The sequence below is a fragment of the Chaetodon auriga genome, chromosome 2, assembly GCF_051107435.1.
Source record: "Chaetodon auriga isolate fChaAug3 chromosome 2, fChaAug3.hap1, whole genome shotgun sequence".
Classification (NCBI taxonomy): domain Eukaryota; kingdom Metazoa; phylum Chordata; class Actinopteri; order Chaetodontiformes; family Chaetodontidae; genus Chaetodon; species Chaetodon auriga.
Genome location: NC_135075.1, coordinates 30,390,622 through 30,403,119, shown reverse-complemented (window position 1 = coordinate 30,403,119; position 12,498 = coordinate 30,390,622).

Here is a 12,498-nt window from a genome sequence, read left to right as displayed (position 1 = left end):
AGGAGCGGAGGGCACAAAATGGCCACCGTCACTGTGACATTACCTCCCTGCACAGAGAGAAACAAGCCGAGGCACGGTGCGTTCGAGTCCTCGCTGTGACAGATTGATGTCTCGCACACACGCGCCCTAAATATCCATACACTTCCATCCACGCTAAATGAGTTCATTATTTCTGAAGGTGACACGCAGAGGTGGCGACACGAGCCGAGAACTAATGCTGCTGCAGATTGCAAAACGGGGAGGAGGACAAGATAATCAGGTTCCATTCTCTCTTTAGTTTTTAATCCAGACTGAACTGTTGTCAATTATCACACCACCTCCTGAACTCGGCCTCGGCACAATGGCTGGCTAATGAGAGCGCAGGTGATTGGAGAGGCATGGCTCACGTACAGCAAAAACAACCAGGAGGACATTCATCGCTGATTAGGTTGCGCTTTGCACCTAAACGCATCACGTAAGTGCCAATAATCACAGCAGAGAACATGCTGGAGGGTGTGATGGTTCTCAGGAAACACTTGAAAACATTCCTGGAAAGTTTTCTTCGCTGAGGTGTAATTAAGAACGAGAAGTGAGAATGAAAAAGACACCGAGCAAAACAAGAGACTGATTGTAACCGGATGAAACCCACACATGATTATTACACAAAGAAGTGCATCAAAGCAGACTTTCAGCCTTTGATATACGGCATGCTTCATGTTTTTATGGCCGCCCTTCATATAAGGTGGATCAGAAATGAGCTGCTGCTTTGACATTTTGTCTGTGAACTCTGTGACTCTCAGTGAAACAGACATACGGAGACACTCGAGGTCAAATTACTGCATCTTCCATCTGTATCATCTTACTGAAATGTTGCATAGTGTAAATATTACACGGTTACATGTGAGCCTGGGCTGGACATGCTGGATGCACCGTACATACAGTATATTCCTGATACATAAAACCACCTCTGTAACAAGAGTAATATGTCATTCATACAATATTTATTTCAGTATTCTTTGTATTTTCATGCCCGACCGCTTCCATGACCTTTACATACAGAATACAGCAGCAGTCTACAGTGTGTATCTATGTAAATACCTTGTTGTCCAGTCCTTGCATGAATAAACAGCTGTGTACTTAAAGTTTCAATCCTGTGTTCTGTGTCTCTTCAGTGATAACTGCTCAGTGGATTCAATCTGTAATTAGTAGTTTTCATTGTTCGTGGTGGGGTCCGCCATTGAGATTGCCTTCACACACACAGGAGGCTGACAGGAAATGATGCAGCGTGTAATCCAGTGCTGCTGTTTGTAATTTGATTTGACTGATACGGTGAGCTGTGAGATGAAGAGCTGCAGGCTGCACACCTCCACCTCCTCCGCCGGAGACCTGAGCCTGTCTGGATCTGACCAGAGACCTGAGCCTGTCTGGATCTGACCAGAGACCTGAGCCAGTCTGGATCCAGCCAGAGACCTGAGCCTGTCTGGATCTGACCAGAGACCTGAGCCTGTCTGGATCTGACCAGAGACCTGAGCCTGTCTGGATCCAGCCGGAGACCTGAGCCTGTCTGGATCCAGCCAGAGACCTGAGCCAGTCTGGATCCAGCCGGAGACCTGAGCCTGTCTGGATCCAGCCAGAGACCTGAGCCAGTCTGGATCCAGCTGGAGACCTGAACCTGTGTGGATCTGACCACAGACCTGAGCCTGTCTGGGTGTCCTGCGGACCAGCTGCTCCTCTACAGTCTTTCTGCCAAAGTAGCCTCTGAGGCATTCTGGGAGCTGTAGTCCTAATCTGCACTCGCTGTTGCCATGGTGGTAGGACTGAACTGTGCAGCGTTGATGTTGTCTGTATGTAGATCATGTTGTAAATCTGTTCTCTGGGTTATTGATTAGCAGCGTGTGCGCCCACATGCTGCCGAGCTGATTCTGAACTGAACAGCGTCTGAAAAGACCACCATGAAACCCCTCCACCCACTTTCTAAACGTTTCATTTGCATGTGGAAAAGCTGAAACTTCCTGAAACAAACTTTGGATTTTAGTCCCGACTCACAGCGTCACCGCTGACTGTCATGCTGCTCCCCCTCCCTCCTCCGCTCGGTTACAGTAGATTACAGTATGTGCAGATCCAGCCGTCGGTGCACTCTGCCTCTTCCCTCCAGCACCAGCGCTCAGTTCAATGCAGCGTGCACTACAAAGTCCCCCACCTCTGTCTTCAAACCCCTGCACAGTGCCCCCCCCCCCCCCCCACACACACACACACATATTCACTCCTCTCCATCCCTGCGCACCCCCGCCCATCTGCTCCGCCCTCCTCACTGCAGGCTGTGCTCCGTGGATGGCGGGGCTTCCACTGCTGCTGGCCCGAGCTCTGGAATGTGAAGCCTCAGGGTCTGCGCCAGTGCACATCTGCTGCTCCTTCAAAGGTGCAACAGCAATCACATCTCTGCAGAAGAGCCCCCCACCCCCCTTTACATACAGCGTGAGTGAAAGTCTGGGTTGTTGCTGTTGTGCAGCCTCAACATTTCTTTTTCTTGGTGTCAGAAAATACAAAATGAATTTTATTAGCTTCCCCTTCAGCGCAGCACGATGACTCACACGTTACTACTGAAGCGATGACGCTGACGTAACAAAACACAGAAAATTAGCCACAGTGTTTGACATTAGCTCTCGTCTGTTTACAGATGATCCGATTTTTAGGAGAAACAGTTTCAATGATGCTTAATTTTCATTAAAAATCACTTTTCCTCTTATTGACTTGCAGAGTTAAAGAAGAAGACATCCGTCTGTCTGCACAGTACAGTATGTTTTCAATTCTTTATGCTAAGCTAAGCTAATTATCTCCTGGCTGTAGCTTCAAATTTACTGTACAGACGTGAAATATGTAAATAAAACACACACATAGAAATTTACAGACACACTCACACTCACGTACATTCAGATATATGTGAATTCAACCCAAACAAAGGCCGTGTACGACAGGTGGGAAGCTAAAAGCTCACACAAAGATCTCTCTCACGTCCCCGCCGTCATTTAACCTCATGTAACTCTGGCAGAAAGCAAATAGTCGTCAAACTGGCGTCAAACTGTCCCTTTAATGCAATTCCCAAACTTTCGTCAACAGACTTGTTTCTGCCTCATTATGAGTCTGACTGAGTAACGAGGGATCCTGTAGAAACGCTGTCAGTTTCCTCTTTAAGAGGACGGTTCCAGACATGCTTGACTGGAAAAGCATTTTCACGCCGTTAAAATGTCTGTAGGAGTCATAAAGTCACCAAAATGTGGCTAAATGCACAGATTCCCTTTTTCACTTGCTCAAAAGAACATCAAATATCACTTGACAGCTGCATTTTAGTGCAGAAACCGTCTGACAGGTCTGTTCTAAAACCAGCCAGCAACACTACACATGTCAGAGAAACGTCTCCATCCGTCTCCACCTCCGTCACGTCTTCTTTTGTGGGTCTTCAGGGACTAAACCGCATTCAGTTTCTTTCATTTGTTTCTCTGTTGTTGATGTCTGCTCGTGTACAGACAGAGACACAGAGAGTATCAACATTCGAGCGAGTCTTCGGTCACTGGATGTGACTCGTCTCATCCAGCTGTCCTCCGCCTTCATTTATCGACTGCACTCTTAACGGTTTGATCCGTCCACGTGTTCACGTCATGTAATATTCCTCACACGTCCATGCGCTCATTAAGTGAAGACGGCTGACTGATTGGGAGTCAGGTTCCTGCAGATGGGTTCCAGTGCGATGGCTTTTCGTTTTAGGTTTGGAAAGGTGTTTGTGCTATTGTCCAGTGTTGCTCTTGACTCTCGATCCCTGGTGGATTTGGGGGTCCTCCAGAAAGCGGGATTTGCCAACAAATGGCATCTGCCAACAAGAAGTCACTCAAAAAATAAGATTTTCCTCTTCCAAAAACTGAGATCAGGATAAGTCTGGATGAAGCACCTCACTTGGCTCCAAGCTGCAGGTCCAGGAAATAGACAGTCCCACCGGCGACCAACAGGTCAGGATCCCTCTGATACAAACAGAACTTAATGAGCAGCGATGGACGATAAAATGCATCTGTTTGATTCATCTTTATCAAAGACACACACGATCACAGGAGCATACAAACACACACACAATGCACTCAAATCCTGTGAACACACTTCGGTACCTGGGCCAGGTGGGACGTCCTGATGAAGTCACAAACACGCAGCTGCTTCTAATTAGATTAGATTCATTGATAAGGAGGCTGTGGTTTCTCTGATGAGTCCAGCTTCATCATGTGTGTCTCTTCAGTGTGATCTCAGCAGTCATGACCACGAGGCCAACATACCTGAACTCGACCTGCTGACAGATGGATCCCATCAGAGGAGCCTTCACCTCCGCAGTGGGTGTGAGGTTCACATCCCGTCAGCAGCATTTGATATCATTTCTACTCTTACAGTTCAGAAAGACATTTCTCAGAACGAACCCAAGTAAGAAAATTTTATTTTAGACTTTTCTGGGAGCCCACGTGTCGCCGTCCTCATGTGGTCTCAGGTGTGACAGCTGTCTGCGGTGCTGGAGGTGAATCCTGACAGCGGCCTTTCTGTCCCTCTGCCTGTAAAGAGAATTTTAAGGCCCACGCTGGCTGCCGCACACAGCCACCCTCCCTGGGAGTCTGCTCCCTGCTCCCAGTCTCACAGGTATACGCTCGCCCAGCAGCTGGCCGCTGGCTGTCCGCCGGCCGTCTGTGCTGCTGCCTCAAAGAGAGCTTGAAAGAAACCGCTGCCAACAGCAATGAGAGAGCTGCTGACTGCTGAGTGAGTCGGTCTGTGACGAAACGACGCGTGGGGCTGCGACCAGCAGAGGAATAATGTCATTTGGTTATTTGGTTGATAAGATAAGAGAGATGAGATGAGATTAAAAAAGCTTTATTGACCCCACGCCAGGTAAATTAGGTTGTTAGAGCCAGCAAGGTATTCAAAGATAGGCGAAAACTGCGGCATAGAAGGATCAAGATAAAAGGACACAGCACATGTCAAACTCAGGGCCCGCGGGCCAAAACCAGCCGCGATGGAATCATCGTTGGCCCGCATGATAATATCTTATTATTATTAGAGCTGGCCCGCCGGTATGTTGCACGCACCACTAGTACTACAAGTCCCACAATGCACTGCCAGTGCGTTGGCACATCAATCAAAGGCCCGTGAGCACGAGTCCCTGCCCCACTCTTTCCTGTTGTCAACTTTCAGCTACCCTCTCCCCGAAAAATGGCTAAACGGACGATGGACTTTGAAAACAGGGGCAGCAGTCTGTTACTGAAGGAGCTGCTTCAGTGGGATGGGTCGTCCATGATCGATGTCAGCCTGACTAACATCCTCTCAGCCTCCTCCTCAATGGCGTCCGTTCGGTGGGCAGTCCCTAATTTGGCTAACATATGCTAGCTGTTATGGCAACTAGTTAGCGGAGCTAAGATGCTGAAATTCCTTTCGTCACCGGTCCAAGAGGAGCCATGTTTGGGTGCCGAGCGTCCCTGAATGTGACTTCAGTTCATTCTCATCCGTGTGTTTGTGTTAGCTTCAGCTGAAATGATGAATCCAGACTTGTTGGACTTTGATGATGTCCAGTGACAGAACTTGATGAGAAATCAATGACGTGGCTCCTCCGTTTCTCTTTCCATCAGCTGGTGAATTCGCTCACTCGATTATGTTTTCAGCAAAATAATCATGTCGTCGACCGCGGCCGTAAGAATTTAGCAGAAATTGGAGAGAAAGAGGAGTGATTTCATTACCACGTTTGCACAGAGTAATCCCACAGATCGCATTTCTGACTGCAGTTTGAGGCAGATAAACACTCGTCTGTGCCAGATTACATTCTGAGCGTAACCTTGCCAGCACTGCTGCCTATGGGAGCTGCGACTCCTCTCTCCTGTAAACAAGAGGACTTAAAAGGGATTGTAGTTATCCAGATTAGCCAAGTGTGCTGCTCGCTCTCTCTCTCTCTCTCTCTCTCTCTCTCTCTCTCTCTCTCTCTTGCTCTCTCTCTCTCTCTTGCTCTCTCTCTCTCTCTCTCTCTCTCTTGCTCTCTCTCTCTCTCTCTCTCTCTCTCTCGCTCTCTCTCTCTCTCTCTCTCTCTCTCCCTTTCTCTCTCTCAGATTCAGCTTCTGGTGCTACGTTGCTGATGTGCTTAATTCAGTTCAGCTTTGTTTGATTTACTTTGGAATTAAGGTAAAACTCATCTGTATAAACCGTCAACTGTTCTGAATCTCAGCGTCTCACGTTCTCCACAGTCGCCATGAGGGCAGAGTTTAAAGACGCCGGATAAACTCGGAGGCGTCATCGGCTCCTTCGCCCTGAGGATCAGTCCTCATGAGCGGAAACAACCAATCTGAGCGCATCTCAAAGGAACTTGAAATTGGCCGGAAGCCCTTCTGGCTTTTCTCCTGCCAAACCACAGAGTCTTCCTCTGATGAAGGACACCATTGCTGGTGCTTGATATGCAGCAGCTGTTGGATGCAGAGTAATTCTGGAGCTCAATAATGGAGCTTAGCATTAGATCAGGCAGAGCGATGAAGTTACGCTTGCAGTAACTGATTGGCATCAGCTGCGCATTCATCAGCTGTTTGGCTGCAAACTGACATGTAACATCCAATGACTGCTCCCCCTCCCCCGCATGGTCGGGGGGGTCCAGGGTGAGAAACTGGGAATGAGGTGCACCTCCCTCCCAGTGGTCTGGAGGCGTCCCAGTGACACCAGTAAGATGAAGATAAGAAAAGCAAACCCAGGCAAAAGAAGAAGAGGGTGGGACCTCCCAGCTGCCTCCTGCACTGAACCCCTGCACAACCCAGCGTCACTGCTGCTGTTGGTGGTATTAACACATACATACATGTGCACATGTATGTATTTATTGATCAGACTTTATTGATTTAGTCTATCAATACAGAATTGTTTCTGTCCTCCTCCACCTGCACAAACCTGCGTATTCCTCTTTCATACAGACACAAAAACACAAACAAATGTAACTTCTACACGTCGTTCTCCCACTAACACAAATACATCTGGACCAAACTCACATCAGAGTCTGTGTTAAATCTTCCTGTTTCGTCTTATTTTCTGTATATTTTGATGCAGTCGTATCTCTCATTCACCATCATGTATCTGTAACGTCCCTCTGCGGAGGAAGAGGAAGGTCCGATCACGGTCATGTAGGTGTGGACTCTGTTCTCTGCTGCTTGTCCCTCCACCACCACAACGTGACATGTAATCCTCATGTATGGGTTTATGACGGGGGGTTAGGTCTCCCACCAGGGCCCTTGTTACTCCTCAGAGTCTGTTAGTGACCCCTCAAAGAGCAGAGAGCCTCTTCAGCTGAATCCGTCTCTATAACTGACGGCTATGAGTGATCGATTCCTTAATGTAAGTTTTGTTCCTGAGCTTCTTGTTTGGTTTACGTTCTGTAAGCGTGATCGTGTTCCAGATCTCACATTCAAAAAAGTCAAATGTTTGTTTCCAGCCCACATACGGTGTCTCAAGAGCTCCAAATCATTAATGCTTCTCAGGCCAGCTCAGGCTCTCACTGCAGAGGGCATAAAGATCAGCCTGAACCCAGAAGTCGCTCTGAGCTCGTTAGTGCAGAAAACATTTCATTTCATCTTTGTTTAGACCTAAAATAAGTGCTTCTGGTCTCAGGTTCAAACTGGACTTAATCCACCTGAAACCTGCCGCCTCTTCAGGGATGTTGGCGAGAACAACGTGATTTTGGCCAGTGTGTTTGCAGGTTAGCATCATTTTTTTGAAGGGTTGTGAGTTGAAGGCATCTGAATGCGAGCCAGCAGAAAGCAGTGCTGTGGCTCTCCTCTCCTGCTGTCTGCCATGTGTTTCTTCTCCTTTCACTCCAGAAAAAACCCATTTTAAAAAGACAAAGCTCTTGAAGATTTGCAGCTTGGCTGAGCTAACACGTATCACTGTAGAGTCTTTTTGTTGTTCTTGTTGTTTACGATTTAATAATTTAATTTAGAACCTAAATCAAAGCCTTTACACAACACCTCTGGTCAAAGAGATGCCGCACGCTTCAGCACTCCCGGCAGTGTGTCAACCAGAGCTGAAATAAAAGAACCCAAAACACCATAATTAGAATCACTCACCACCAAAATAAGACAACGCTGTGGGGGAAACAGCGATGGTGGCATTGCTCACTGCCAGGGAACGCTCATGCAAAGTGGCCCAGGCTTAAGCAGTCAAGCTGCTAAACAGGGATTGGGGGGAAGTGTAAGAGGATTGGCTGTAAGTGACCTCCAGATCGTTGCCTTTGGTCTGTGACAACACAGAGAGCTGTAACTACAACATGGCTTAGTTCATAATGAGAGAGAGGGATAAACAGACTGGGAGGCAGAGGAAGACGTCACGTTTGGCATGCTGGAGACGTTAGATGGCAGGAGACGCAGACACGGCTGCAAAGGTTCTGGACAGTGTATGTGTGTGCAGGAACAAACAGGAAAGCTGAGCTGCAGGTACGAAAGAAGGCCTGCTGTCATCTGTTGGTGATAGAGGTGTGTGTCCATGTTGACTGTGCGCTCAGTGGAGTGTGGACACGCACATCATCAAATCCAAAATGACAATGGAAGTCAACCAGCCATGATCTCCCAGCCGTAAAGCAGAGTGTGTGTGTGTGTGTGTGTGTGTGTGTGTGTGTGTGTGTGTGTGTGTGTGTGCGTGTGTGTGTGTGTGTGAGAGAGAGAGAGAGAGAGAGAGAGAGAGAGCATTCCTGGTGGCAGTGGCCTGTGGCACAGTGCCAATCACTCCTTACTTTGCAATTACAAAGAGCAGAGGGTTTCAGGTAATCACCATTGATCAGTGATCACACACACACACACACACACACACACACACACACACACACACAGGCAGGGCCCAGTAGCATTGATCCACCCAGCTCAGCCTCCAGGGTAGATGGTGTGTGTGACAGCAAGAGGAGATACAATAGAGATAGAAAACCAGAGACGGGTGGAGGGACACAGAAGGGGGACTTGTTGGGATAAATGTGATGGACAGAAGAGACACAGTGAAATGTCTCTCGCTCCTTCCTGTCTCCACCGTCTGCACGTGTGCACTGTGAGTGTGTGTGCATGTTATCTGCTCTCCTATTGAGTGTCACGGCTGCATCAAGCCCATTGATCAGAATGTGGGGAAACACACAGGAGCGTGTGTGTGTGTGTGTGTGTGTGTGTGTGTGTGTGTGTGTGTGTGTGTGTTGTGGTCATCAGTGAGTCTGTCCTTTCAGCGTGTCAGTACTGGATTTCAGTGTAATGTCAGCTCTACCTCGAGGTACGGACAGAGGTTCATCATTAGGTGGAGTTTTCCCTCCTGAGGCTGAACAGTGCAGCTGAAAGTGTGTGAAGGGTGAACCAAGGTCATCGTCGCCCGGAAGAAGCTTCCAGACGCTTACATTGTGCTCTGCTTTGTTAGAAATACAACGGAACAGTTACACATTCATCATGGCGTCCTTTGTTCCTGTTTCTCATTCACTGTGACTGTTCAGGAAACAGAAGATATGAGCTTTGTCTTCACCTGGATGTTCACACGAGGTCCAACCAGGAGGACGAAGAAGACGCCTTCAGTTTGACTGGAAATGGATTCCTCTGCAGCAACAAATCAATCAGAGAAGATGAGTTTAACAGTCAAAAACAACCAATGAACTGTCACCAAATCTCTCATTCAAATGTCGCTGAATTCTGATTGGTGCACGGCAGTATGTGACATCACCCTTTTCCAACTGAGACCCTCCCACTTCAAGCAAGTGAGAGCGTCCAGAGAAAAAACACCAGACGTTAAGTGTTTCTCTCAAATGTTACATCATGAAATTTGTTTTTCACACAGTGCAACAGTTTGTCTCACTGATCCAGAGTCAGTGTCAAGTCACACTTTCAGTTTTTTATCTCGGACTAAAGACCTGATAAACTGATCCCATCAGCTGCGGCTGCGCTTGGCGTTTAGCCTTGATTAGCACAGTGAGCTAAGATGACGAGCATAGCATTCTAAAGTTAGCATTTAGCTTAAAAGCACTACTGTGACTAACTCCAGTCATGTTAATGGTGTTTGGAGAGCAGTGGATCTGCAGTGGGATCACTTCTGGGCTTGTCGACGGTGCAGAGAGCACCTGCAGCAGCTTTTAGAGGGTTCATGTTTGGGGACATTTGCTCAGCGGTCGGTTTATCTGCCCAGTGAGCTTCTACAGCATTAACCTGTATTATCCACAGGGAGAAGGCCGACCTTGTGATTCTGAGGTTATTATCTTATTATCTGACCTGCTGGTCCATAAAACATCAATGTGGCTAAACAAGTATTTATCCTCTGCTCATTGATTTTTAGGTCTGCACAGCATCATTACGCACCAGGACAGAAAACACTGCATGTATATGCCGTGTTAACCCTTACCACACACACTTCCTCACTGTCTTTGTGTTATGTAAAGATGTGTTTGAAGGGTCAGTTTGATTCTCTATTGATGTTTGTGTCCATGTGTCAAAGAGGGGGAAGAAAACTGACTGTGTGACTGAAGCATCTCACTGTTAATGGAGAAAAGAGACGGTAAACAGTGACGTGAGGGGCTCTAACCGCTGCTGACATGCTGCTCAGATTATTCAGTGAAAGGTGACAAAGCACTTTATGTCCTAAAATCAACCCTTAAATCCATTTTCAAAGCCTGTTTAAACAATATATCACCCACTCCTGCTTTGACAGGTATATTTGAGCGTTGTGTTTTCAGCAGTTTGTGTTTGCAGCATCTGTGCAGGCACATCTACAACAGAAGCATCGTATCCACACAGAATAAAACTCCACACCTGCACATTTTCTAAACACATTATGGAGACATCTGTCCTCACCAGAGATGTGTTATATCTTATTATCCCAATCATCAGATCATTAAATTCTCATCTCTCACGCTGTCCTGTTTGTGAATCTGCAAAGACACAGGAAGCAAACTGTCATCAGTCTCTGTGGTGTTGGGCAGCCAGACAGGCGACAAACGCTGAAGCTCACTTTGTCTTTACATCTCAACGGGCTCAGGCTCCTTCACATCGCTGCAACAAGCTTCGTCCATATGTGCCTCCATCCCAGAGGAAGTTCCACAGAAATCCAGGTTAAACACAAACACGGCAATGAGTCACGGAAGCTTCTCCTTCCTTCGTCAGCAGGGCAGGTTGGATCATGACGGCCCTTAAGAAGCCAGTTCAGCCACTGTTTACTGCCACAGTGAGCACGGATCGTTTGGCCCACTCCTTAATCCTGGAAAGTCCCTCTGACGACGGGAGCGGAGCGAGGAAGTTAATGCACACCCCTGGTCTGTATGCAAATCATCCTTTTAGTCACTGCATTCTGTGGTGCATTAAAGTCAATACTTTCAGTTATTAAAACACTTTCTTGAACACTTAAATAGCTTTTGCATTAATGCTATGAGCGAGCAGCGACTTGTAATTCTCCCTCTGCTTTGCTGCAGCCCACGTCTCAACAGTTCAGGAAATTGTCCTCCCTCTCCCCCCGAGGTGGAGTGAGGACGAGGGTATACAGTGTTTATGGTGTGCAGACAGTATCCACAGGCAGTGGAATGAGCCTGCTCTCATTCTCCATACCACAGACGTGTGATAATGACAGCTTGGATGTTCGTCAAGTCAGAATATTTGAAAAATGGAAACCACACCCACATTCATAAATCATGCACACCGATAGGCCGACAGGCTCTGTGGTGGCAGGTGTGGTTAACCACCCAAACCGCCCAGGGGGACAAACATGCAAAAGCAATTAACAGCTCAATAAAACACATAGAAAAAGGCGCAAAGAGCAAAACAGCAATGCAACAGGCACCTCTAGTCACCAACTAGACCCACGTATTTATAATTTTTTTGTATTTTAGACAAAATGTTTTGAGGTTCAACAGTCTGGACAGCTGAAATATAAAAACTTTACAGGAGCGAGCTTTTCCTCTTATCAGTGGGTGTATGTGCTACGCCGCTGATGAACCACTGGTAACTCCCTGGTGGAGGATCAGGGAAAGTAGTTTTTGTAGCAGGAGTGAGGTCACATTCAGCAGTGTTTCAAACCACAGCTCAATGTCTGAGTGGATGGAAACGTCGCCTCGTTAACCTTTGTGGGATGGACCGAGTGTCCAGGTGTTGCCTGGTCCTTACACTGTTTTCTCATAGCCTCCACCTTGTACATCAGGTGCGTTAAATTACTTTCCTCCAACAGGTGGTGAAACTCTCCCCTCCTTTGTAACACAGTAAGGGTGAAGCCGATCAGCCCGCTGAGCTGCAGGACGCGCTGTGGACGGACACGTCCCTGCCTGCTGCTTAAAGAGTTTACTTTAGAGGAACCATAAAAAGATAAATTCGCCTTCAAAGCTGAATTTTCACACGTTGCCGGCTGCAGTGGGAGGGTTTGACCGAACATGGATGACTTCACGTCACGTGGCTTCGTGCCTCACTCTGCTCTTGTTTATCCACCTGGTCAGGTGTACATAAAGTGGAGATGTGTAGAAAGCCTCTCAGGAACTGATGG